The sequence below is a fragment of the Paramormyrops kingsleyae genome, chromosome 3, assembly GCF_048594095.1.
Source record: "Paramormyrops kingsleyae isolate MSU_618 chromosome 3, PKINGS_0.4, whole genome shotgun sequence".
NCBI classification, from domain to species: Eukaryota; Metazoa; Chordata; class Actinopteri; order Osteoglossiformes; family Mormyridae; genus Paramormyrops; species Paramormyrops kingsleyae.
In genome coordinates, this window is record NC_132799.1 from 20,506,004 (window position 1) to 20,531,324 (window position 25,321).

Consider the following 25,321-nt stretch of genomic DNA (forward strand, 5'->3'; position numbering starts at 1 on the left):
GCTCAGTTCTTTCTTAGCCACGACGGACCGGTTAAGCGCCTGCAGAACTGCAGACGCCGCTCCGATCCGTCTATCCAGCTCCCGATCTCTCCTACCCTCACTCATGAACAAGACCCCGAGATACTTAAACTCCTCCACTTGAGGCAGTACGTCTTCCCCAACCCGAAGAGGGCAAACCACCCGTTTCCGGCTGAGAACCATGGTCTCGGACTTGGAGGTGCTAATCCTCATCCCTGCCGCTTCGCACTCGGCTGCGAACCGCCCCAGTGCCTGCTGGAGATCCCCAGCAGATGAAGCCAGCAGGACGACATCGTCTGCAAAAAGCAGCGAGGCAATCCTGAGGTCACCAAACTGGACACCCTCGACGCCTTGGCTGCGCCTAGAAATCCTGTCCATAAATATGATAAACAGGACCGATGACAAAGGGCAGCCCTGGCGGAGCCCAACACGCACCTGGAACACGTGCGACTTATTGCCGGCAATGCGGACCAAGCTTCTGCTCCGTTCGTACAGGGACCGGATCGCCCACAACAGTGGACCCCGGACCCCATACTCTTGAAGCACCCCCCACAGAGCACCTCGGGGAACCCGGTCGTAAGCCTTTTCCAAATCCACAAAACACATGTAGACTGGATAGGCAAACTCCCAGGCCCCCTCCAGTACCCTTGCAAGGGTATAAAGCTGGTCCAGCGTTCCACGACCAGGACGAAAACCGCATTGTTCCTCCTGAATCCGAGATTCGACTATTGATCTCACCCTCCTCTCCAGTACCCCGGAATAGACTTTCCCAGGGAGGCTGAGAAGTGTGATCCCCCTGTAGTTGGAACACACCCTCCGGTCCCCTTTCTTAAATAAGGGGACCACCACCCCGGTCTGCCAATCCAGCGGCACTGCCCCTGACCTCCACGCACTGTTGAGAAGGCGTGTCAGCCACGACAGCCCCACAACATCTAGAGCCTTCAGGTACTCCGGGCGGATCTCGTCCACCCCCGGGGCCCGGCCACCACGGAGTTGTTTAACCACCCCGGCCACCTCAGCCTCAGTGATGGGCAAGCCCCCCCCAGCACCCTTGGGCTCTGTGCCCTCAGATGTCTCAAAGGCAGTATGCGTAGATGTATCTGAGGCAGGGTTGAGGAGGTCCTCAAAGTATTCCTTCCACCTCCGGATGATGTCCCCAGGTGAGGTCAACAGCCCCCCCCCCCCACTATAAATAGTAGGAACCAGGAGCTGCTTCCCCCTCCTGATACTCCGTATGGTTTGCCAGAACCTTTTTGAGGCCGACCGAAAGTCACTTTCCATGGCCTCACCGAACTCCTCCCACGCCCGGGTTTTTGCTTCTGCGACCGCCCGAGCCGCGTTCCGCCTGGCCCGCCGGTACCCGTCAGCTGCCTCCGGAGACCCCCGGGCTAATAATTCCCGGTAAGCCTCCTTCTTCAGCTTCACGGCCCCCCTCACCTCTGGTGTCCACCATCGGGTATGGGGGTTACCGCCACGACAGGCACCGACCACCCTGCAGCCACAGCTCCGTACGGCCGCTTCCACAATGGAGGTCCGGAACAGTGTCTATTCAGACTCGATGTCCCCTACCTCCCCCGGCATGCAGTCGGAATTCTGCCGGAGGCACGAGTTAAAGCTCCAGCGAACAGGAGCCTCTGCCAGACGTTCCCAGCAGACCCTCACTATGCGCTTGGGCCTACCAGGTCTGACCGGCTTCCTCCCCCGCCACCTGAGCCAACTCATCACCAGGTGGTGATCAGTTGACAGCTCTGCCCCTCTCTTTACCCGAGTGTCCAAGACGGAGGGCCGCAGATCAGTTGATACGATTATAAAATCGATCATCGACCTGTAGCCCCGGGCATGTTCGTACCATGTCCACTTATGGACACCCTTATGCTCGAACATGGTGTTCGTTATGGACAAACCATGCATTGCACAGAAGTCCAATAACAGAACACCACTCGGATTCAGATCAGGGAGGCCGTTCCTCCCAATCACCCCCTTCCAGGTCACACTGTCATTGCCCACGTGAGCGTTGAAGTCCCCCAGCAAAACGATGGAATCCCCCCGCGGCACGCCAAATAGCATACCGCTAAGGGAATCCAAGAAGGCCGGGTACTCCGAACTGACATTCGGCGCATAAGCGCAGATGACAGTCAGAGACCTATCCCCGACCCGAAGGCGCAGGGAAACAGCCCTCTCGTTCACCGGGGTAAACTCCGGTTTTAATGCACCGAGCTGTGGGGCCACCAATAGCCCCACCCCAGCCCGGCGTCGCTCACCCGCCGCAACTCCAGAGTAAAAGAGCGTCCAGCCCCTCTCCAGGAGATTGGTTCCAGAACCCAAGCTATGCGTTGAGGTGAGCCCGACTATATCTAGTCGATACCTCTCAACCTCACGCACAAGCTCAGGCTCCTTCCCCACCAGAGAGGTGACATTCCATGTCCCGAAAGCCAGTTTTGTCAGCCGGGGGTCGGACCGCCAGGGCCTCCCTTGGCCGCCACCCGATCCACAATGCACCGAACCCCTGACATTCCCCTTGTGGGTGGTGGGCCCACCTGGGGACAGTCCCGCGTGCCTCTTTCGGGCTGTGCCCGGCCGGGCCCCACGGGCCAAGGCCCGGCCACCAGGCGCTCGCCAACGGGCCCCTCCCCCAGGCCTGGCTCCAGGGTGGGGCCCCGGTGACCCTAGTCCGGGCGAGGGAAACGGGACTTTGATATTGTACTTTTTCATGGGGTTCTTTTGGATTGCTCTTTGTCTGGCCCCTCCCCTGGGACCTTTTTGCCTTGGGAGACCCTACCAGGGGCTATTGCCCCCGACAACCTAGCCCCCAGGTTCACGGAGGCACGCAAACCCCTCCACCACGATAAGGTGGCAATCCAAGTTAATTTAGTTAATTTATACAAAACTTTCTGTCATAACTCAGTCCAAAAGTCGCTGCATGATGGGGATAATCGCATCTCTAGTAATGTATGGCTGTCATAAGACATTGTTTGGGGAATGCACTTTGGTAAAGGAACAACTTCGCTAAGACATACCTTCAGAGTCTTCGTAACACCAAGAGACAACGTTTTTGGGAAACACACAAAATATTTATTTTTAGAAGATTTTAATCAGAGCAAAATGACCACAATCTTGCAAATTGTATTATTTTTACGTGTTTGGTAATAAATACAAATGTATGGGGGGGTTATTAATATAAATAATTATGATTGCATATTGCCGATAAAATGTTTCCTTTAAACTTCTTTATGAACACACACTATGTCACACCCAGCTCCGTCCGATCCTAATGTGTGCCACGCCCACCTTGTTTCCTCCTGTTAATCCCTGATTGTACTCACGTTGCCTGTTCCGTATGCCTAGTCTTGTGTATTTAGTCCTCGCCTGAGTCCGTCTTCCCCGGACTTGTCATTAATGTTTGCTGTCGTGCTTCCCCAGTCCTGTTTCCACGGAATAAATTCCTCGTTTCACCCGACTTCCTGGCTCCTCTCCCCTGCTTGCCGGTTCGCCGGTGCCCGATCGTGACACACTACATATATTTATTGTTAATCTGTTAATATTTTAATACTATAATGTAGGTTATATGTACTAATACGTAGGTTATTATGATGCAAAATTCAGATGACAGATTTGAAGTTGAAACGAACATTTATTTTGAGATATATATATATACACACACTCACCTAAAGGATTATTAGGAACACCATACTAATACGGTGTTTGACTCCCTTTCGCCTTCAGAACTGCCTTAATTCTATGTGGCATTGATTCAACAAGGTGCTGAAAGCATTCTTTAGAAATGTTGGCCCATATTGATAGGATAGCATCTTGCAGTTGATGGAGATTTGTGGGATGCACATCCAGGGCACATCCACCACATCCCAAAGATGCTCTATTGGGTTGAGATCTGGTGACTGTGGGGGCCATTTTAGTACAGTGAACTCATTGTCATGTTCAAGAAACCAATTTGAAATGATTCGAGCTTTGTGACATGGCTACTTCCAGCAGGATAATGCACCATCAGAGTATGGGTACATGGTGGTCATAAAGGGATGGACATGGTCAGAAGCAATGCTCAGGTAGGCCGTGGCATTTAAACGATGCCCAATTGGCACTAAGGGGCCTAAAGTGTGCCAAGAAAACATCCCCCACACCATTACACCACCACCACCAGCCTGCACAGTGGTAACAAGGCATGATGGATCCATGTTCTCATTCTGTTTACGCCAAATTCTGACTCTACCATTTGAATGTCTCAACAGAAATCGAGACTCATCAGACCAGGCAACATTTTTCCAGTCTTCAACTGTCCAATTTTGGTGAGCTTGTGCAAATTGTAGCCTCTTTTTCCTATTTGTAGTGGAGATGAGTGGTGCCCGGTGGGGTCTTCTGCTGTTGTAGCCCATCCGCCTCAAGGTTGTGCGTGTTGTGGCTTCACAAATGCTTTGCTGGATACCTCGGTTGTAACGAGTGGTTATTTCAGTCAAAGTTGCTCTTCTATCAGCTTGAATCAGTCGGCCCATTCTCCTCTGACCTCTAGCATCAACAAGGCATTTTCGGCCACAGGACTGCCGCATACTGGATGTTTTTCCCTTTGCACACCATTCTTTGTAAACCCTAGAAATGGTTGTGTGTGAAAATCCCAGTAACTGAGCAGATTGTGAAATACTCAGACCGGCCCGTCTGGCACCAACAACCATGCCACGCTCAAAATTGCTTAAATCACCTTTCTTTCCCATTCTGACATTCAGTTTGGAGTTCAGGAGATTGTCTTGACCAGGACCACACCCCTAAATGCATTGAAGCAACTGCCATGTGATTGGTTGATTAGATAATTGCATTAATGAGAAATTGAACAGGTGTTCCTAATAATCCTTTAGGTGAGTGTGTATATACAGTACAGGCCAAAAGTTTGGACACACCTTCTCATTCAATGTGTTTTCTTTATTTTCATGACCATTTACATTGGTAGATTCTCACTGAAGGCATCAAAACTATGAATGAACACATGTGGAGTTATGTACTTAACAAAAAAGGTGAAATAACTGAAAACATGTTTTATATTCTAGTTTCTTCAAAATAGCCACCCTTTGCTCTGATTACTGCTTTGCACACTCTTGGCATTCTCTCGATGAGCTTCAAGAGGTAGTCACCTGAAATGGTTTTCACTTCACAGGTGTGCCTTATCAGGGTTAATTAGTGGAATTTCTTGCTTTATCAATGGGGTTGGGACCATCAGTTGTGTTGTGCAGAAGTCAGGTTACTACACAGCCAACAGCCCTATTGGACAACTGTTAAAATTCATATTATGGCAAGAACCAGTCAGCTAACTAAAAACCTGAAAGATAATGATTAGAGTTAAAACATTCCTACTCAAACTTAAATATTAAAATAGACAACACAATCTCAATGTATGTTCCTGACAACAAACTGGAGTATATGTCAAGGGTACACTGTTAAAAATGTACTGTAAAATTCACAGTAATTTAACTGGCAGCAATTTAAAAGTAACTAAAAAAAAAACTATTTTCAATTTGCAGTAACAATCACGTAACTAAAGTAACAGTTAAGTGATATGTACTGTATTTTTGGGTTACAGCAGTGTTCCAACTGTAAAATACAGTAATTACAAAATACTGTTTTGTTAATGTATTATTGTATTAACTAAAATAAAAAATGCACAAAGAGAAGATGCCAACTGCTGCACCAGTCCACTGCCCTGGTCTGTGCCAAAGAACTCCTCTGTGCTGAAGGGATTCCAGCACCGTCCCATCAGCAGTGCCTGGGGAAGTTGGTCGTACCATTTGGCCAGTATGAGCATTCACCGTTCTGCTGGCTTGTGGCAAAAGGTGTGGGCTACATGTAGTAGTAAGTATATTCTATGGAACTGCATTCATCTTTATACTTACGCTTATACTTTATGCTTAAGTGTCATTTTATTTAGCTGCTGAAAGCAGTTTTCCTCTAGATACATTTATACTAAGGTTATATGTAGATGTTACTTGTCTATTTCATGCTAATCTTTTGCAGAGGTTTTTTGCTAATGATTATAACATGTTGCTTGTAATTGCAGTCTCATTGACAAGCACAGAGAAGAGGCGGCAATCCAGAACCACTGGATTAAAGACTGTCTGGCGGAGTACGCAGAGAGCTTCCCGCAAGTCTCAATTGTCTTGGAGGCAAACATCGACCAATGTATATATGGTCAGAAAGGATTTAAAGACCATAGCTTTCCGGAGATGTGGGATCTCTACCGACGGCACTCAAGACAGAAGGACAGGCGAGTGTGTTTCGGCAGCGACCAGAGGGAGCTCATCCAGAAGGCCTACAGTTCGGTGAGCAGGTGGTTACATACACCTGTCACACGCATAACAAGCGTGACGATGAAGCGATTCAGAAAATGCATTAATGACAAGAGGGACCTGGTAAGTTGCAGCACATGCATAGTAAATGTAAATTGTTCAAATTACTGCTACTTTGCATTGTTGATTACATCAAACACACAGTCACCAAACATTAATTTTTTTTAACCAGGAACTGAGCTCCAGTAGCCAAGACCCCACATGGCTGGATGACTCTGCTTTTTTGACAGTGATGGATTTGGAAGAAGGTAATTGTAGGCAGATATATTGGCAGATATTGGTGAAGGTCTACCTCAGATATGTTTTTCAAAATGTGACATTATTTGGCTAGATACACTGAAAATCTTTCTTTGTAATTTTAAGAACCGGGCAGGTCCAAGAAGCTGGAGCCTGAGGCATCCTCGGCCACCAAGGCATCCTCCATCCAGGCCTCTTCCAGTGCCCAGTCCTCCTCCACCTCACAGCTGCCGTCACCAAAGTGTGCTCTCCCACCAAAGAGTCCTCCTCCAAGGCAACCTGCTCCACCCAACCATTGTCCTCCGTCCGGGCCTCTTCCTCCACTCAGCAATCTTTACGCCTCCCGGGCACCCACCTACACATCATCTCCCATCAAGGAGCCTCTGCCCAGCACCTCAGTCAAGCCGAAGTAGTCTTTGCCCACTGCCGGCACCTCTTCTGTGGAGTCATTTCAAAGTGAATCCACTGTAAGTACTATTCATATACATGCAAACAGAAGGTGCATTACTATGCAGTAATGTGCTGTGTGTACTTGTATAACTATACATGCCAATATGTATTTAAGTATAATATTGTTTGGATATGTCCCAGGTTGAGCTGGAGGGTTGGGTCCGTCTTTGGGGAAATCCCAGTGGTATCCCAGCGTCTGACCTCCCCTGGCTGAAGCACGACGCGGAGAGAGGGCTGTTCACCCTGGTCCAAACTTACAGGGACAGCAAGGGCGCTTTCAGGGGGCGACGGGTCATGAAGTCCGACGGCATGTGGTTCTACCCTCCAGCACCTCCAGGATATATTGTTGGTGCCGTGCTCCTGCCTGACTTCTTCTTCCGGAGCCATGTCTTTGGTACGGTAGAAAGTATGTACAACAAAAAAGACGTTCACCTTTTTTTTTTTCCAGCCTTTTTAAAACACTGATGTATTTCTCTTGTCTTGTCTTGACTCTGCAGGTGGTAAAGAAGCTGTCAGGGGGAGGGCAAAGGCACAGCTGAGTGGTTCACCAGCATAGACAATGAACATTCACAGATTGTGTCTTTCGTCCTCACCTGTGAGGAGTCTGAGGAGACTCTGGGGCCCATGTGTCGTGGCGTCATGGACGGTTTCCAGCAGGCAAATTAGCCCGTGCCCTTGATTTTGTATGTGGATCAGGGGTGTTGCCGGGCACAGGGACCCACAGCTCTTGAGAGCTTGTTCCAGCCTTGGGTGGACGATGGAATGGTGGTGCGGTTGGACATATTTCATTGGATACATCGTTTCAATGCAGCTGTCCGTACCGACAGCCATTCCAAATACGCCACCTTCAAGTCTGCATTCGCTGGAGGTGTCCTGGCCTACAACCGTGAAGATCTGGAGCTCCTCCTCAAAGCTGTAAGGGCACAGAGATCCACGATGTTTGCGAACCTTTCGGACGAAGACATTGTTCGACTCCATGTGTCCCGGGCGCAGCTCAAGCACCATGTGCAGAGAGTTACACTCGGGGCACAGGAGTCGTTCCGCCTGATCACGGCCTTTCCTGTGATATGAAGCTGGCAGTTCTGACAGCTTTTTCAAACCAGTTAGTTTTATCTTTATTTCAGTGTCATCTGCAGGTCCTATCAGGTCTACCTGATTAGCGGCATCGCCCACTGGAACTCTGATAGATCCTCAGATGCTGTTTATGGCGGCAAAGGTCGGCGTCACTCGTCTTATTCAGCACCACTGATCGCCAGGCTGAATACCCGCTGCCAGCAGCTATTTGGGGAGACTGTGGAGGAGAACCTCCGTGCCCCTGCTGCTATGATGACAAATGAGCTGCTTGGGCTGGAGTACCTCTTCAGTCAGAACACAGGGGAATCGGGTTCCTTCACATTGGATAACCTGTCAAGTGAGGGACTTGCAGAGGACGAGGAGGTAATTCAAGTTGGCCAGCCTGACCCGGGGGAGGAAGACGAGGCATACCTCAGTGATACAGAGGCAGACGGTGATGTGGTGGCTCCCATTTTGTCACACATGAGGCTCACCAGCAGTGAGACCAGCGAACCCAACCCTCCTGCTTTTGTGAGTAGCTAGCCATCTCCATTGTTTCATGATTATTTATTGTTAATTTGCACGTAGTCACTTCAGTTGCACAAGTTAAAATATCACATTGCATTTTTTAACAGGAGGATGTCTGCAGTTCGAATCCCCTGCCTGGATACCGACAGCTGGAGATCTGCTCTCTCCTGGTGGACATTGGTCTGAATGAGGAGCGCTTAACGCTGACCTCAGAACAGAGGAGCAGTCTGATTGATGCCTGGAATGCCGTTGAGGAATATGACAAACAGCCCCAGAGGTTTAACCAGCTGTACAAAACACACTGGGGAAACACAATGTACTGCCGCAGCAAGCGGGAGGATCTTGTTGAGGCTGGCATGATTCAGCGACTTAAGATGGCTAAACGCTATGCGCCAGCTCAACAAGACATCAGTGCGCAGAACAAACGGCTAATGTACACGCTGGTTAAACTTCTCTGGTTGAGGCTACCTGGAAGTTCACAGTCCAGCCCTGAAAAAAAAACAGATTGTGAAAGCTTACGAGAGGAATCAGCACCGGGTTTTGGTGGAGAATCCGGTTCTGCGCAAAATGGGCATCCCTTTGCCAAAGATTAACGTGAAGACGGTGCGTGACTTTATCCGCAAGCAGGAGCGACTCATCAACATTCAGGCGACTAAGATGCCTCTGACCATCTCAAGGGTGACGTCAATATCATCAACAGACCTTCCTCCAGCACCAAGGCAACCACCAGTACTACACCCCCCGGATTATACAGAAGTTGAGTACATCGATACCCAGCAAAGCGGGAACGAAGGCATTAAAAGAAAGGAGATATTTTCATGCCTACAACAAAGATGGCACTCATGTTACTGCGACAGTAGACCAACAAGCAAATCAGTAACTTCCCTCAGACAGGAGGCTATGCAGCATCAGGCCAAGAACCTCCAGGTTGAGGAACAGTGGGACTGAAACTGCATCTCAAAAAATGATTAATGATAATAGGACTACATCTCATATTGCACATCAGGGCAATGCTGCAGTTGTTAAGCCTTGTCGGGGCATTGTTGCAATTACCTCTGCACTTTGTGAATTCTCCTCCATGGTACAACGCTGCTATAAATCATCAGTGTTACATGTCGGAGCATTGTTGCAATTACTCACCTCTGCACTTTGTGAATTCTCTGAATTCTCCTCCATGGTACAACGCTGCTATAAATCATCAATGTTACATGTCGGAGCATTGTTGCAATTACTCACCTCTGCACTTCGTGAATTCTCCTCCATGGTACAACGCTACTATAAATCATGTCGGAGCATTGTTGCAATTACTCACCTCTGCACTTCATGAATTCTCCTCCATGGTACAACGCTACTATAAATCATGTCGGAGCATTGTTGCAATTATTAACCTCTGCACTTTGTGAATTTTCCTCCATGGTACAACAAAGCTATCATCAATGTGAAGATCAATCAAGGGTAATTTTTTAGCTTCAGTGCTGCACTATAACTGATTTTACATCCACATGTTGCTGCTTTTTCTGAACTCGCACTGTCCACTTTATATTCATAGGTATACTCTTCTGATATTATTCATCTGAATATTTTATTTTTACCCTGTAAATTAAAATAGGCTGGGGGGGTGGCTAAAACCGCCCGCCCCATTAGCGTCCGGGCACAGGCGGGCCTGAAACTGGCGTCGGCCAGTCCAGATCCCCAGCTCATCCCGGATATCCACAAACTTTTTTAAAAACTGAGCGACGGCCTCGGCGGTGACATGCGGGTTGAAACAGTGCACAGTTATTACCCGCTTGTTGGGCCACCACAGTGGCTCAATGTTGTACTGTCCGAGGAGAGGGTGCAGGGCCCTCTCCTTGCTCCGCTCCAGGACCCTGTTGTAGCTTTCGTCGGTGGACAAGGTGACCTCGAAGAAGCGGAAGGGCCTATTCCGCTGTACGCAGAGGATATCGTCCATGTGCAGGCCCAGCGCTCCGAAGGCCACCTCCCGGATGAAGGCCAGGCGGTCTGGCAGAACCGGACGGTGTTACGCAGGCCGCCGCCTGCTACCAGCCACGGCCCGCTGAAGGGCTTTTTCGCAGCACTGCCAGCCATCGCCATCGCCATCCGGGCAGGTCCACCGACGTCTGCAGTGCACCAGCTGCCACCCATTGGTCCGGGATTGTATTAGGACGAATTTCCGGACGACTACGTTGCCTAGAATTAATCATTGTCTTCCTGTTACTGTCATACATATGAGGTGATTAGTCCACACACGATCAGAATCAATCATCCTGAGATTTAAATACGTCATCCATGATTCACCTATAATATTATTGTCAAGGTTAGACTGCAAAAGCATGTTCTTTTTCCCTCTTTGATCACTTATATCACTTGTTTTTCATAAATGACTGGTTTCAGAGAATCCTTATCTTATTCGAAAGAATCCTTGTTCTGGGGTGCTTACCCTGTTCAAGGACACTTACCATGTTTTTCTGGGTTTTGAGGGGCTTTCAGAGGACAGGGAAAGGTATTGCTCAATATGTTTTTCACACCACTGTCAGCATATGAGACACCTGCCTTGTCTTCAAACAGAAGAGAAAGCTCTGCTCATTACTATTTTTGATTATAGCTGTGCCTAGCGGCAAGAAGAGGGGAAAGCATTGCCTAACTATCTTTGATTGAAACCGCACCTAGCGGTCAGTGTGTGTAGGACGCTCACCCCATCCTCAGGAAGAGGGGAAAGCATTGCCTAACTATCTTTGATTGAAACCGCACCTAGCGGTCAGTGTGTGTAGGACACTCACCCCATCCTCAGGAAGAGGGGAAAGCATTGCCCAAGGATACTTGTCTAACTATCTTTGATTGAAACCGCACCTAGTGGTCAGTGTGTGTAGGACACTCACCCCATCCTCAGGAGGAGGGGAAAGCATTGCCCAAGGATACTTGTCTAACTATCCTTGATTGAAACCGCACCTAGTGGTCAGTGTGTGTAGGACGCTCACCCCATCCTCAGGAAGAGGGGAAAGCATTGCCTAACTATCTTTGATTGAAACCGCACCTAGTGGTCAGTGTGTGTAGGACACTCACCCCATCCTCAGGAAGAGGGGAAAGCATTGCCCAAGGATACTTGTCTAACTATCTTTGATTGAAACCGCACCTAGTGGTCAGTGTAGTGTTAATTTCGTCACCTATTTTTAATTTAGTCTTAGTCTTGTGCCAAATGTCCTTGTTAGTTTTAGTCATATTTAGTCATTCACATATCTTTTTTTGTTAGTCAAGTTTTAGTCGACTAAAAGTGTCGTCATTTTAGTCTAGTTTTAGTCAAAAGAAAAACTTGACCAAGATACCTTGAGTTTAGTCGACTAAAAGTCTTAATTTTAGTCTAGTTTTAGTCAAAAAAGAACTCAATATATTTTAGTCTAGCTTTAGTCAAAAAATTGTAGTCTTTTTTAAAATAACACATTATTACTGAGATTATTACTGATACACATTTCAGTAAAAAAAAGTGTTTCACATATCTCAAACATTGGTTAAATGTCATAATTACCTGACAAAATACACTTGTTGAATGATTTTTGTTGAATGCAAATGTTAAACGTGTCTGGTTTTCAATTTCTGATTTAGGAGACACATTCACAAATGATTAACCTGTTCTGAAGAGCATTTTATTTTAACCAACACAATTCAAAAGCTGGGTCCCAACAGACTCCGACTGACAACTTAAGTTACAAAGGTTTTTAAAACTGTTTTGGTTGCCTTGTGTCTCATGTTTCTGTTCAAATCAGAAATAAAATAAATATACTCGGAAAAACTGAAAAGAATAGGCCTACTTTACTGTGGGCCTAAAATACAACCTATTTACAGTCTAGGTTGATCTTGGGAAATAACAAATAAGATTTAACAAGGCTTTAACAAGGATCAACAATTAACAGTGCTGTTGTTACTACAGCTGCTGATACTAAAGCTTACTACAGCTGCTGAAACTTCCACTTTAGGAATGAATTAAGGTCCTAATCAGCCTGTTGGTGTTGTATTAGCTAACGTTACAACCACCTCGCTCTACATTATCCTTTACATAATTTAACATAAAAATAAAACTTTTTAAATAGCCAACTCAAAGTGTTTATTACAAATAAATGTTAATGAAAAAACATGCATTTACAGAACCCCCACTTTCCGCGCCCGTGATGTGAAGACCCACACATACATGTGGCAAAATAAGTTAACATAAAATATATATAACCTGCTTAATGTGCTAAAACACCATAGCTAACTTATTTGATTTACAGCGTAGATGCCAAAATCAGCATTAGCTTATGAGACGTTAATTTAGGTTAACTTACCTGAATGTGTGGGTGGTTAGCCTTTAGATGTCGTTTAAGGTTGGTGGTGTTTTTCCCCGAAATTCTTTGTCCGCAGTGTTTCCCGTCAGTTATGATGACACATTCTGACTTTTTGTCAGTATCATTGTACTTAAAATGCGACCAAATATCGAGCCTCTTCCTTCGACCTAGCATGTCGTCGTCGCTCGTTACTCGTGTTCGCTTTGTGTGTTCAGCAGGAGTATGAGACCTGTAATTTGAGCAACAGCGCGAAGCCGCGAAATCGTTCTGAATATTTTAAAGCCGTAACAGCTGATGAAAAAGCAGAGACGATTGTAGACGAAAATGAAGAGAGATTTTATCTTAGTTTTTATTTTATGCAAAAAAATTTCGTCTCGTCTTTTTTCGTCAACAATAATCCATGTTAATTTAGTCTTAGTCAGCGTTTTTGGACAGTGGTGCAGTCTTGTCATCGTCTCGTCTTAGTCATGAAAAAAAAGGTCGTTGACGAACATATTTCGTCTCGTCTCGTCTGACGAAATTAACACTAGGTCAGTGTGTGTAGGACACTCACCCCATCCTCAGGAGGAGGGGAAAGCATTGCCCAAGGATACTTGTCTAACTATCTTTGATTGAAACCGCACCTAGCGGTCAGTGTGTGTAGGACGCTCACCCCATCCTCAGGAAGAGGGGAAAGCATTGCCCAAGGATACTTGTCTAACTATCTTTGATTGAAACCGCACCTAGTGGTCAGTGTGTGTAGGACGCTCACCTCATCCTCAGGAGGAGGGGGGACGCTTTGATTATAGAAACTTGTCTTATCACCTCTGATTGAAGCTGCAAACTGTTTACCCGGACAAAAACTGGAAATTAGACAACACATTGCCTGAGGGGAGGGGTGAGCCTGGCCAGCTCGTCCCCTGCTCGCATGCGGTGCCTAAATTTAGTATAAAAGGGGGAGAGCTCAGTGTTGGTTGGAGTTCAGCCGTGGGATAGAACGCGCATCACCTGGCACTCTCGGAACTCACGCGTTGGTCTCCTGCCAGGACTGAAACGGGCTCCCCAGTCTAAGAGTGAGGGTAGGTGATGATGGCACGTCCGAGTGTGAATAGCTTTGCAGTGATAATTTTTTGATTCAATCAATTATCGCAATAACCATATCAAGTTGCACTTTCTATATATGCATGTTTCAATTGTCACTTTTTATATACATGCCTATAATCACTTGTATTTGCGGTTTTATTGTTTATGATTTATAATACCATTGGATATCACTTGTGATATGGAATTATTTTGCACTGCCTTTGATCCAATATTTTGGTATTGATTTTAATGCAAGGTTATTTTGTATTACTTATAATAAAGCGTTTTTAGAAGCGAACCCAAGTGTGCCTGTTTGTTCCTTCGAAAGCCCTATATCCCCCTCACATCATCTTAAAACAGGGATGAGCCGAAGAGATCTAAGAAATAAAAACACCAGTTCCCCCGGCAGGGCGGCAGACAGGCCACCAGCCACTGCGGGATCCCCAGCCTAATAAAAACGAAAATAAAAGCAGGAATAAAAGGCTAAAAAGGAAGGCACGGGTCGGCCCATGGCAGTCAAGCCAACTACTGGGCACGCATTAGGTATGCCATGCCTTCCTCTAAAAAACCCGACACAATCCAATGAAAAAAGTGTTTAAAAACTGATAAGAACAGATAATGCACTTGATCTTAGCCAAAAGGCTGAAAAGCGATGCTGTTTAGAACCCTCTTTTTTTTTTTTAAATCAGAGAACCTTTAGCGTTCTTTTAATTGAATCCTCTAAAATAGTTCTATATAGAACCTTGAGAGTGCCATATATGTACCAAACTATGGAGCCCCTCTGCAGAGAGAACTGGGTGAAACAGTACCCCCATGGTGTGACACAATCATATCTCTTGTTGTACCAGTGATCAGGGGAGAGCGCGAACGCAGTCCCCCACTACCAGAAATTATGCAGTCGAGATTCCCACATTTGGGGAATTCGCAGGGGTCAGCACAGCCGGAGTGCAATGGTTGAGCCTCGCCCTGGGTGAACCACCTTCTTGATCATGGTATCTCCCCTGCCAGGTAAGTATGAGTTGCTCTCGCTTTCAGATGGCACGCCACTCTACAGCAAGTGTGTTTAGTTCGCGGTTTTCCTTTCGTATGGACAGATCTCAGCCTATAGTGATTCTGAACAAGTATTCCTCAAAAGTACTTTTGCTTTGCTGTATCTGCTGCCGTGTGAGCTGTATCGTTTTCATTTTGCATGTTGTCACCCACTTCAGATGTCCCAGAATGCCTTGCACTTCCATAATTTGTGGAACCATCCAATCAAACAGGAAGAGGGCTCTACAATGTTACCAGAAGTAAAAGGCTGAGGGACATTAGGGCACGGAGGCGCCAGCAGGGGGCGCCTCGGTGGGCGCCACCGATACGTGGCCAGCAGGGGGCACTTCTGCGGGCACCTTGGGTGTGCGGCCAGCAGGGGGCGCCTCGGCGGGTGCCGCAGGCAGAGCGGTGTCCTCAGCTGCAGGCGGAGGCAAAGCTAGGACCTCGGGCAGAGCTGCAGCGGCACCACCAATTCCTGGCCAGCAGGGGGTGCCCCGGCGGACGCCGCCATCACGCGGCCAGTAGGGGACGCCGCGGCGGGCACCGCCATCACACGGCCAGCAGGGGGCGCATCCGGGCCACCTCGGGCAGTGCCACAGGCAGAGCGGTGGCAGTTGCAGGGACTGCAGGCAGAACAGGCAAGTCAGGCAGGGCAGGCAGGTCAGGCGGTGCCGCTGGCAGCATGGCAGCAACAGCAGCAGGCGGTGCCGCGGGCAGCAGCAACAGCAGACGGTGCCGCGGGCAGCAGCAACAGCAGACGGTGCCGCGGGCAGAACGGCGGCAGCAGCAGCAGCAGGTGGTGCCGCGGGCAGAACGGCGGCAGCAGCAGCAGCAGGCGGTGCCGCGGGCAGATCGGCGGCGGCAGCAGCAGGCAGCCGGCAGGTCCAGAGCAGGCAGGTCCGGCACGGGCGTCAGGAGGGGCGCCGAGCGACTAGGCGCTGCCCCTTTAAGGGCTCTCGGGACCCAGGGAATAGCGTCCTTAACAGCACGTATCCCGCCTTGACCCAGGCGCGCCGGCCGGTAGTGATACGCCTCCATTGGAGGCGGCTTCTCCGGGTGGGTGCTGGTCAGGCGGGTAGCGGCGGGGTCATCCCAGGTGGGGAGCAGAGAGCAGGCCCCCAGGAAGAGAGTCGGGGCGGCTTCTTCACCCTTTCCCCTTCGTCTCTTCTTTTTTTGCCGTCCGGAACCGGTAGGAGGCAGCGGGGTCGCATCGGCACAGGCAAGCGGCTGGAGCCGCTTCTACCTTACCCGACAGACGAGCTGCTGCAGGAGGGAGCGCACTTCCGCCATGTTGCGCTCCTCTGTCCGAGGGTTTACTCCCTGGAGGAGCTCCTGGCTCCGTTCGACCAAGCCGAACAGCGTGGGGTCCTCCTTGATCTCCAGCTGCTCTCCCCAAAACGCGACCTCATGCAGCAGGACGAGCCAGAGGTCCTCGCCCTGCTGCGTTGCGTTGTTTGGGAGATCTGTCATTCTGTCACGGTGCGAGTGGCGAGCAGGTAAGAGAGGCGAGAGCAGCCAGGTTAACATACAAGACGGGGTTTATTTGAGGCAAACGAACAAGACAGGAACTCACACATGGGATTTGACGATGACAGATCTGGGGAAAACTGACTGAGACTCGGACTAAATACACAGGACAGGTTGGAATTAACTAGACATAGGTGGGAACAATCAGGAAGTAACATGAGGTAATGAGGGGGCGTGGCACACATGAGGATCGTTCGGAGCGGATTGCGACAGGCATATTTGAAAATAAGAGAAAGACCCACAGAATTTTTATATATTTGTTTTGCCATTACACTCATCTTTATTTTAATGTATATTGTAAATATGTCCAATTTTTGTTAAGTTTGTAATTTGTAAGTATAGACATTTCAAAATGCAGTTTGGAACACTTGCAGAAACATAACAAAAAGTACATAGTAAGCAATGCTGGCAGTTTGTTTTGATCCCAGATATCTGATCACCAAAGTCTTGGCTACATGAAGATGACTAAATAGTGTAGTTGCAACATTCAGTTGGATAAATAAGAAAAAGGTAACTCATGCCACAATTTCTAGCAACTTTCATGTGTATGAATGAACCATTGACACCTGGCCACGTCCCCCACCCCCTTTTATGGTGCTGACGGGGATTTATCTGGATCGCGTTTCACGGTTGCGTTGTTCATCAAATTACCCCGCGAACGCAATTTCAATATGCGCTAATGCGGCTATTTAGAAGGTGAATAACAATCTTCGGGTGACAGCGGTACTACACGCCACCATGCAGGTAAAACAAAGTAAGGTTACATGGTTTACTTTTTTGCAGATTTAACCTAATTTTAAAAACTTTAATACTTCCAACAATAGACGTTTTGAAAAGACGACAGATTACGGACTTATCCATCTTTTTTTCATGATTCTACATAAAGATTTCATAAGAACATAAGGACTATACAAACGAGAGGAGGCCATTCGGCCCATCGAGCTCACTTGGGGAGAACTTCACTAATAGGTCAAAGTTGTTAAAATCTTATCTAGCTCTGATATAAAGGAACCCAAGGATTCAGCTTGCACTACGTTATCAGGAAGACTATTCCATACTCTGACTACACGCTGTGTAAAGAAGTGTTTCCTTAAATCCAGTTTGAAATGTTCTCCCGCTAATTTCCACCTATGGCCACGAGTTCTTGTATTTGAACTAATGCTGAAGTAACTATTTCGTTGAACAGCATCCAAACCTGTTAGAATCTTATAGACCTGGATCATGTTCCCCCTCAGTCTCCTTTGCATGAGGCTGAACAGATTCAGTTCAGCTAACCTCTCTTCATAAGACATTCCTCTAAGACCAGGAATCGTTATTGTGGCCCTACGCTGCACCTTTTCTAAGGCCGCAATGTTCTTTTTAAGATATGGTGACCAAACCTGCACACAATATTCTAGGTGAGGTCTCACCAAGGAATTGTATAATCTTAGCATTACCTCCCTTGACTTAAACTCCACACACCTGGAGATATACCCCAACATCCTATTGGCCTTTTTTATTGCTTCCCCACACTGGCGAGAATGAGACATGGAAGCATCAACATACACACCAAGGTCTTTCTCATAATTAGCTACCTTTATTTCAGTAGGTCCCATAAAAAAACCTGTACTTTATATTTCTGCTCCCTACATGGAGTACCTTACATTTGTCTATGTTAAATTTCATCTGTCAGGTATCGGCCCAGTCACTAATTAAATCAAGATCCCGCTGTAGCTGCTGAGACGCTAGTTCAGTATCTGCTACACCACCCACCTTGGTGTCATCTGCAAATTCTCCAGTTTACTGTATATATTGGTGTCTATATTTCAGCAAGATTTAAACTGAAATAGACGCGAAAAGTACGCTGCGTCGCTGACGATGCACTCCAGCCCAGAGGGCTAACGTCAGGAATAATTTATCACTTGATATCAAAACAGCGTAGGCAGTAGAATGGTTGGTCACTTTAACTACTCAGCTGGCCTATTCCCGCTTACAGTCTGTCCAATATCAGTTGGAACACCAATAAAACGGTTCCAATAAGATGCAAGTAAAAGGTCATTTTATTTCTAATTTATTTGAATGTAGACATTTTTTTAAAATGAACAATACAGGCCATTTTTTAAACCACATCTCTCTTTCATAGCTGCTTGGGCTTATAAACAAAGGTTTGCTTAGTTATTGCCTATTTTATTTAAAATAGCTGCAGCTAAATTAAATTAATGTATCATAAATGCTCAAGTATTATTTACTACTATTACAATATCACCCATTATCATTCTTTATTATTAATGATTAAGTATTAAAAATATGAGTAAAAATGAACCTTTTAAAGGTGCTGTTTAGAACCCTCTTTTTTTAAAAAATCAGAGAACCTTTAGGGTTCTTTTAATTGAATCCTCTAAAATAGTTCTATATAGAACCTTGAGTGTGCCATATATGTACCAAACTATGGAACCCCTCTGCAGAGAGAACAGAGTGAAACAGCACCCCCATAGTGTGACACAATCATATCTCTTGTTGTACCAGTGATCAGGGGAGAGCGCGAACGCAGTCCCCCACTACCAGAAATTATGCAGTCGAGATTCCCACATTTGGGGAATTCGCAGGGGTCAGCACAGCCGGAGTGCAATGGTTGAGCCTCGCCCTGGGTGAACCACCTTCTTGATCATGGTATCTCCCCTGCCAGGTAAGTATGAGTTGCTCTCGCTTTCAGATGGCACGCCACTCTACAGCAAGTGTGTTTAGTTCGCGGTTTTCCTTTCGTATGGACAGATCTCAGCCTATAGTGATTCTGAACAAGTATTCCTCAAAAGTACTTTTGCTTTGCTGTATCTGCTGCCGTGTGAGCTGTATCGTTTTCATTTTGCATGTTGTCACCCACTTCAGATGTCCCAGAATGCCTTGCACTTCCATAATTTGTGGAACCATCCAATCAAACAGGAAGAGGGCTCTACAATGTTACCAGAAGTAAAAGGCTGAGGGACATTAGGGCACGGAACATGAAAAAACCACATTCAACTCTGGCTTGAAAATGTATTAAATTAATATACTTTAATCATACCTTTTTCACAATATCAGACTATTAAACGCTGAACACAGCCATGCAAGATACTTCAGAAAACACATCTGTGGTTAACTGTATACCGCAGTGCAAATGTAGTTTTTGACCCCTTGATAATCTCACTTTGCTCCTTGAAGTATGGATTGTCCATATTTATGATGGTTTGTCCATACTTAGTATGCTCCACCAGCGGTGTGGGTCGGATTCCCTCCCCCAGCATGCTCTTTGTTCCATCATGCCAGCTCTTCCTTTAAGAGGATGACAGTTTTCCCTTTTGCTTTATCGGGGTCCCCACGATAAAAATTGCTGTTGAAATCCAAGCAGTTTCCAAACTCTGCTTTTCAGGTTATGACGAGTTAGTGCATCACCACATTCTTCTGATTCACACATTATTTCACTAGCTAACTTGCTGGATAATTTCAGCCATTCTGGTTCTCTGTAATTCATGGAAGTCTGCCCCTAGTGGCAGATCCCTTAATCTACAATGTGACAGAGGCCATTAGGCAAAACAATGTTAGATGACGTAGGATTGTGTTATATTATTTTGTGATATTACTGGCTTTATTATTTCTTGACACAGAAATGCCAGCTTGTGTGGCCGCCAGTAATCAAACTGATGATAGTAATGGTAATTAGGAAAGCACCTAGTCCTCACTCCCAATTGAGACCAAACGGCAAGGGCCTATCCTATGCAAATTACCTAACAAAGACTGAGCAGTCAGGCTGTCAGGGTAAGATGATCAACGAAGAGTTGTTCATCGCCACTGTCCTGTTCTTGACCTTTCATCTTGTGGTTCCAGCCCGGCTGTGATCATACATGGCCTATTGTCTTGGGCCCTGTTCACACCTGGTATTAACATGCGTCCTCGGTGATCTGATCACAAGTGGACAGCGCTAATTACAGGCGTGAATGCACCCAAAAAACGCATTGAAAGTGCATCAAGATCCGATCACACAAACCACATTCGGAGGTGGTCTGGGATGCATATGGCCACATTCTTATAGCAGTGTGAAAGCGAATGTATCCTGGGCCGCATCGACGGACCGCCTACTCACGTGGGCACAAGTACGTACGCATTGGACGAGTATTTGACGTATGGTTTATATCAGAGCGTATGTCTGTGCAGAATGGGCCACCGTGTAGTAAACTACATTGTCAATAGCGTCGCATCATCTTTCCTAAAACACCAAAAAATTGGTTTGAATCTACTGGCAAGTTGGTTCAGTATCGGACTGTCGGGGTCCATTCGCATGGAAATATGTTCAAAGTGTGCATCATTAATGTTTCGCACAAATTTGGAAAATCGTGTAAGTGACCTGCACCAGGTCCCAGAGAACAATAACCAGTGTTTCCCCTACCATTATATTAGGGGGACACCCCTCCCACCCCCCCTTGAAGGTCAAGTTAATTTTATTTAATTTTACTTTCTATATAGCGCCAGAACAACAGAAATCATTTTAGGTTACCTTTCCTATAGAACAGGTCTATACATTGTCCTTTAATCAAACAAACTAAATAATAACGTAAGGTTTCTTATTTACACAACAGCTTGTCATTTTTGTCTCTACACGGTCTCGCATTTTACAATTCTCCTCTGTTCTTTGTATCGTGCATGGAGTTCCTCCCCGATGACAGGTGAGCACACTCCCACCAGCGGACAGAGAGCGTGCGTCAGAAAATGTGGTGTCAACCACCTGAAAAGCAGACAAAAATATCTGCGTCTTTTTAATCGCTTCCAGGCCTTAATTGTCATAAAAAGAAATGTCGATGTTTAGTTCAGTTGTTATATTGACTGCTGTCATTAAAAGAAACACATGAACGCCATAAATCCTGTTGGTGTCATCCTGCCCCCCCCCCCCCCCCCAGCTGTAAACCGAGGGGAAACACCGATAATCATTTTCATTTAAGTTTAAATCACACCTCTATAAGTTTAAGTGAAATTTGTGTTAAGTCTTTGCTTTAAAAATACCTCAATATTACAACAAAATCACATTTTGAATTCTGAAAATTTCTCAATAATATGATGCCCTAGTGCATGCTTTGTTAATCTCTTGACAGGCCATTCAGATGTATCTGTTCCTCAGACCAAATCACAATAAAGCTTGGCTCTCTTCATGTGTCCCTGAATCCCTTATTACTTTAATATGTTTCACTTAGATTCGGAAAACAGTGATAAACTAACTTTTCTTTCAAGACGGCAGTTGTATTGTCAGAGGCAGTATATTGGCATAACCAAACCAACAAGGAAAGCATTTGCAAATCCTGCCTCAAAGTGGCCCAGTTGGTTTAGCACATTAGGCACTGATACTTGACCAGAAGTAATTGTAAAAGGGAAATGACCAAAAATATGGCATCTGCTGCAGTGGAGGAGCACCCCAGATGTATCTGCAGTCTGTCCAAAACAGCAGAGGTCACAACCCCTAGGGTGTGGGATACCAGTCCATTACAAGGCACACAGACAGCAGAGGCAGAAAACAATACCATTCCCAGGACATGAGATTCTCTCCTGTAGCTTGGAGAACACTGCTGAATTCTAGCAATGCCAACTGGCGCTGATGCTGATTTAACTGTACCAGACTATTTCTGCTGCAGGCCCCTGCACACACTTTTCTGACAACGAGGTCATGCTTGCGCGTTACACTTCTTTGTTTTCACGAAGATCACTGGAGCCATCTTGTGGCTGAATTGTGGAATAACATGTAATGTCAGACAAACCATTAAACCCTCTTACTGAACTTTTAAGAAACAGTATCACTTGCATATTTAATTACATTAGACATCAGAACAGGAAACGGCGCTTTACAAACCGGAATGTTAAGTGCCGCATAAAACTAAACAACAATTTTAAACAAAACTTCACACAAATTCAACAACAGAAAACTACAAAACTACTCACATTCAAAACTAAGTCTAAAAGGTTATACCGTTTAACACACATAATATAAATCACTAACAAGAAATACAAAACTCACTCATTAACAATAAAAGCAAACACTTAAAACATTAAATTTAAGCACACTGTCCCTGCTGTAAAGTCCCCAGTTAAACAGAGCTGTAGTCAAACACTACAAACAAGCAGCACAGAAAGCAGCAAACACACATTCCTCCTTCCACAATCTACTTTTCAACCACAAGTTTCCCCGGTAGGGGGTGCACCGTTCCTGGAGATACTGCAATACCAGGTCGATGCGTGGAGTGGACGGAGCAAGCCCCTATTCCATCTCCCTGTTCCAAAAATCAATTTAATATATGGTCCCCAGATAGGGGACGTATCAGATATTAAACTGATAAGAACAGATACTACACTTGATCTTAGCCAAAAGGCCGAGAAGCGATACCCGCCGCCTCTCGAATAGACTCAGATGAACGTCCGACAAAAAAAGCCCCTTGACGGGAGTGTTGTGTACCAGCATTACGGAGTGACATAAACACCAAAACCAGCTCCAAATGCGCTCGTTTACACACAACTCAAATATTCAAATAGACAAGCCGGCCTTATCGAAAAGGCACCCCGATCCGGAGCACGCGTATCCCAGAATGCAACGCGGTTTCATAACCACTCTCTCACTCTAGCCACCAAACGTCATCATTTGGCAGCTAACTCCGAATACTCCGCAACCTTAAACGCTCTTTTAACAAAGCTGTTTTTAGCTTATCCAGTGGCTGTCTCTACGTAGACAAGTAACATACACGTAAATGCGTGTGCAGGCTTGTCTCGAATTTAAATCTCACGCCAGCCAGTAGACCAAGGTTGGCAACCCTGTCTATGGGATAGAAAGCTGGCCGCTGCCTTGCCTTAAAATATTGCTACTGCGTCTCTTCGGCGGACAGGAGAACGAGGCTGTGGCTGCAATGTGACAGACCTCGCCGAGGGTGAGGATCTGCGCCCCGTGAAAGTTATCAATTCTATGACCTTCAGTTCCCGCTGTCCCTCTCCGTTCACTGCAGAGAAAAATACACTTCTTCCCACTGCGTGGGGATTTCCTCACAGTGCCGGAGGTGGCCGACCCCCGCAGCCAAACTCTCACTACATGCACGCGCAGGACCGCCGACTCTCGCGCCTTCGCCGGCACGCAGGCTGCTCGAGCGACTCGCGATGTCACGCTCACTCTATGCAGACGCACGTGTTGCTAATGCCGATCGATCACGTGGCCCGTTCACATTCATCACAGTTTCTCTGCTTGAGCAAGGGTGAAAGGTTTGCTTTCAACTTTGGTAGGCACCTAATCAGCCCAATGACCCTGGAAACACACGACATTACAACCGTCCATACCCAAATCTACGCCCTTCTACTTCGGATAACTACCCGTGCAACAGAAGGAAACGTTCACTGGTGCTTCTTCAAAACACCCCTAAAACGTTACACACTTCCACCTGTTAACCCAATGAATCGAGCTTCTGTTAGACCACGCTACAGGCCGGTAGCTGGCCACCAAACACACCTAGAAGACGACGCAGATACGGTTAATAAACCGCTATCCATCCAAATGTATGTTTGTTTTTTTACATCATTACAAATAAACACGCAGTGTGTCAACTTACAACCGCTCTAACAATATGTTTCACTCTCCCGGTATCTAATCGCCACGGGGCCAACGGAAAGATGCCTGCTGTCGAACTGGTATTTTTATTGCTAAAATGCACCTTGTGACCATGAGAGTTAACATTTAAAATTTAAAAAACACAACACCAGCCCAGTTGCTCACCTAAGATCTTTGTCAGGAATGTGCAGATTTATAGCGAGTCACTTTCGCGGTCGGCGTCGCACGAGGCCCACAGGCTGCGCTTCGTCGACAAGGCCGCCATCGTTTGTTTGCACCAATTAGCTTCGAATTTAATTGCCAAGCTAAAAGTAGGAAACACTTGCGACTTTTAGTTTTTCCATACAGCTATAATTTCCAAACAAACTTATCTGGCTACCGAACCGTTTGGTTTGGGAAATTCATTTGACTTAGGCCTATTATCCATTTTCCACCCCTTCCCACTTTTAACAATTTCTTTTTTATTTGTCTTTATTTAATTGCCTAGGGAGTAATCAGATTTACATTTCGCTGCCAGTTGTATCTCTGTAACCGTGCATGTGACATATAAATCTTGGGTGAGGTTCCAGTACATTTGGTTTGCGCAGTTTGTCATTCTGTGGATTTCAAGTTTGCATCCTATCAACAAATGCAACAAGAAACAGCTCGACGACACATTTTTTTTTTATCGCTTGAAGAAAACATCTCAAAACAGCATCTTAACGAACAAAAAGACTCCTAAAATCTTACCTCTCTCGAAACGGCCATGCAGACACCGGCGCGCACCCGACAGCGGCCGCGGTCCAGTGTAACCTTCTGGCACCTGTGGGCGTTTCGCATTTCAGCGTGACTGACTGAGGCGATCAGAAGACATGGACTCATCCAACTGCTGTTCGCCAAATTAATCGAGCTTACAAAAGACACAAATGAGTCTAAAGCAGTCTGCAACCGTTTTTTGCTAAATATCCTACCGAGGACTAGTTTTTTCTTTATTTATCTTAAATGCATACGTTTTTGTTTACACATAGTTTTTCTTTTTACGGTACAAAGGTGTTGTGTGTGTATGAATGGAATATGTTTTGTATGTGTTTATGTAATGTTTGGACCTTTAGTCTGCTAAATACAATAAATATAGTTTCTTCTGTCAAATGCGCTGAATGTCAGTAGACGGTTATGTTTGGAATTTTAAA

The 25,321-nt window shown here is 46.3% G+C and overlaps 1 long non-coding RNA gene, 3 other non-coding genes and 1 pseudogene across 6 annotated transcripts; all 5 read right to left on the reverse strand.

Moving 5' to 3' along the window:
* Positions 1-4,923: 4,923 nt before the first annotated feature.
* LOC140588203 (uncharacterized) lies at positions 4,924-11,460 on the reverse strand. Of its 3 annotated transcripts, XR_011989519.1 has the most exons (3): positions 8,202-11,460; positions 7,643-7,962; positions 4,924-7,540 (listed from the first exon to the last, which is right to left on the reverse strand). It is a non-coding gene; the product is annotated as an uncharacterized lncRNA (long non-coding RNA). The 3 variants fall into 3 exon arrangements; XR_011989518.1 differs by having other exon boundaries at positions 7,643-11,460; XR_011989520.1 differs by having other exon boundaries at positions 4,924-7,558; positions 7,643-11,460.
* Positions 11,461-14,549: 3,089 nt separating this feature from the next.
* On the reverse strand, positions 14,550-14,665 carry LOC111839895 (U2 spliceosomal RNA; annotated as a pseudogene).
* A 198-nt stretch (positions 14,666-14,863) lies between these two features.
* Positions 14,864-15,027, reverse strand: LOC140588427 (U1 spliceosomal RNA). The gene has a single exon (XR_011989755.1). It is a non-coding gene; the product is annotated as a U1 spliceosomal RNA (small nuclear RNA).
* Positions 15,028-19,079: 4,052 nt separating this feature from the next.
* Positions 19,080-19,243, reverse strand: LOC140588428 (U1 spliceosomal RNA). The gene has a single exon (XR_011989756.1). It is a non-coding gene; the product is annotated as a U1 spliceosomal RNA (small nuclear RNA).
* A 3,513-nt stretch (positions 19,244-22,756) lies between these two features.
* Positions 22,757-22,947, reverse strand: LOC140588431 (U2 spliceosomal RNA). The gene has a single exon (XR_011989759.1). It is a non-coding gene; the product is annotated as a U2 spliceosomal RNA (small nuclear RNA).
* Between the last annotated feature and the right edge of the window lie 2,374 nt (positions 22,948-25,321).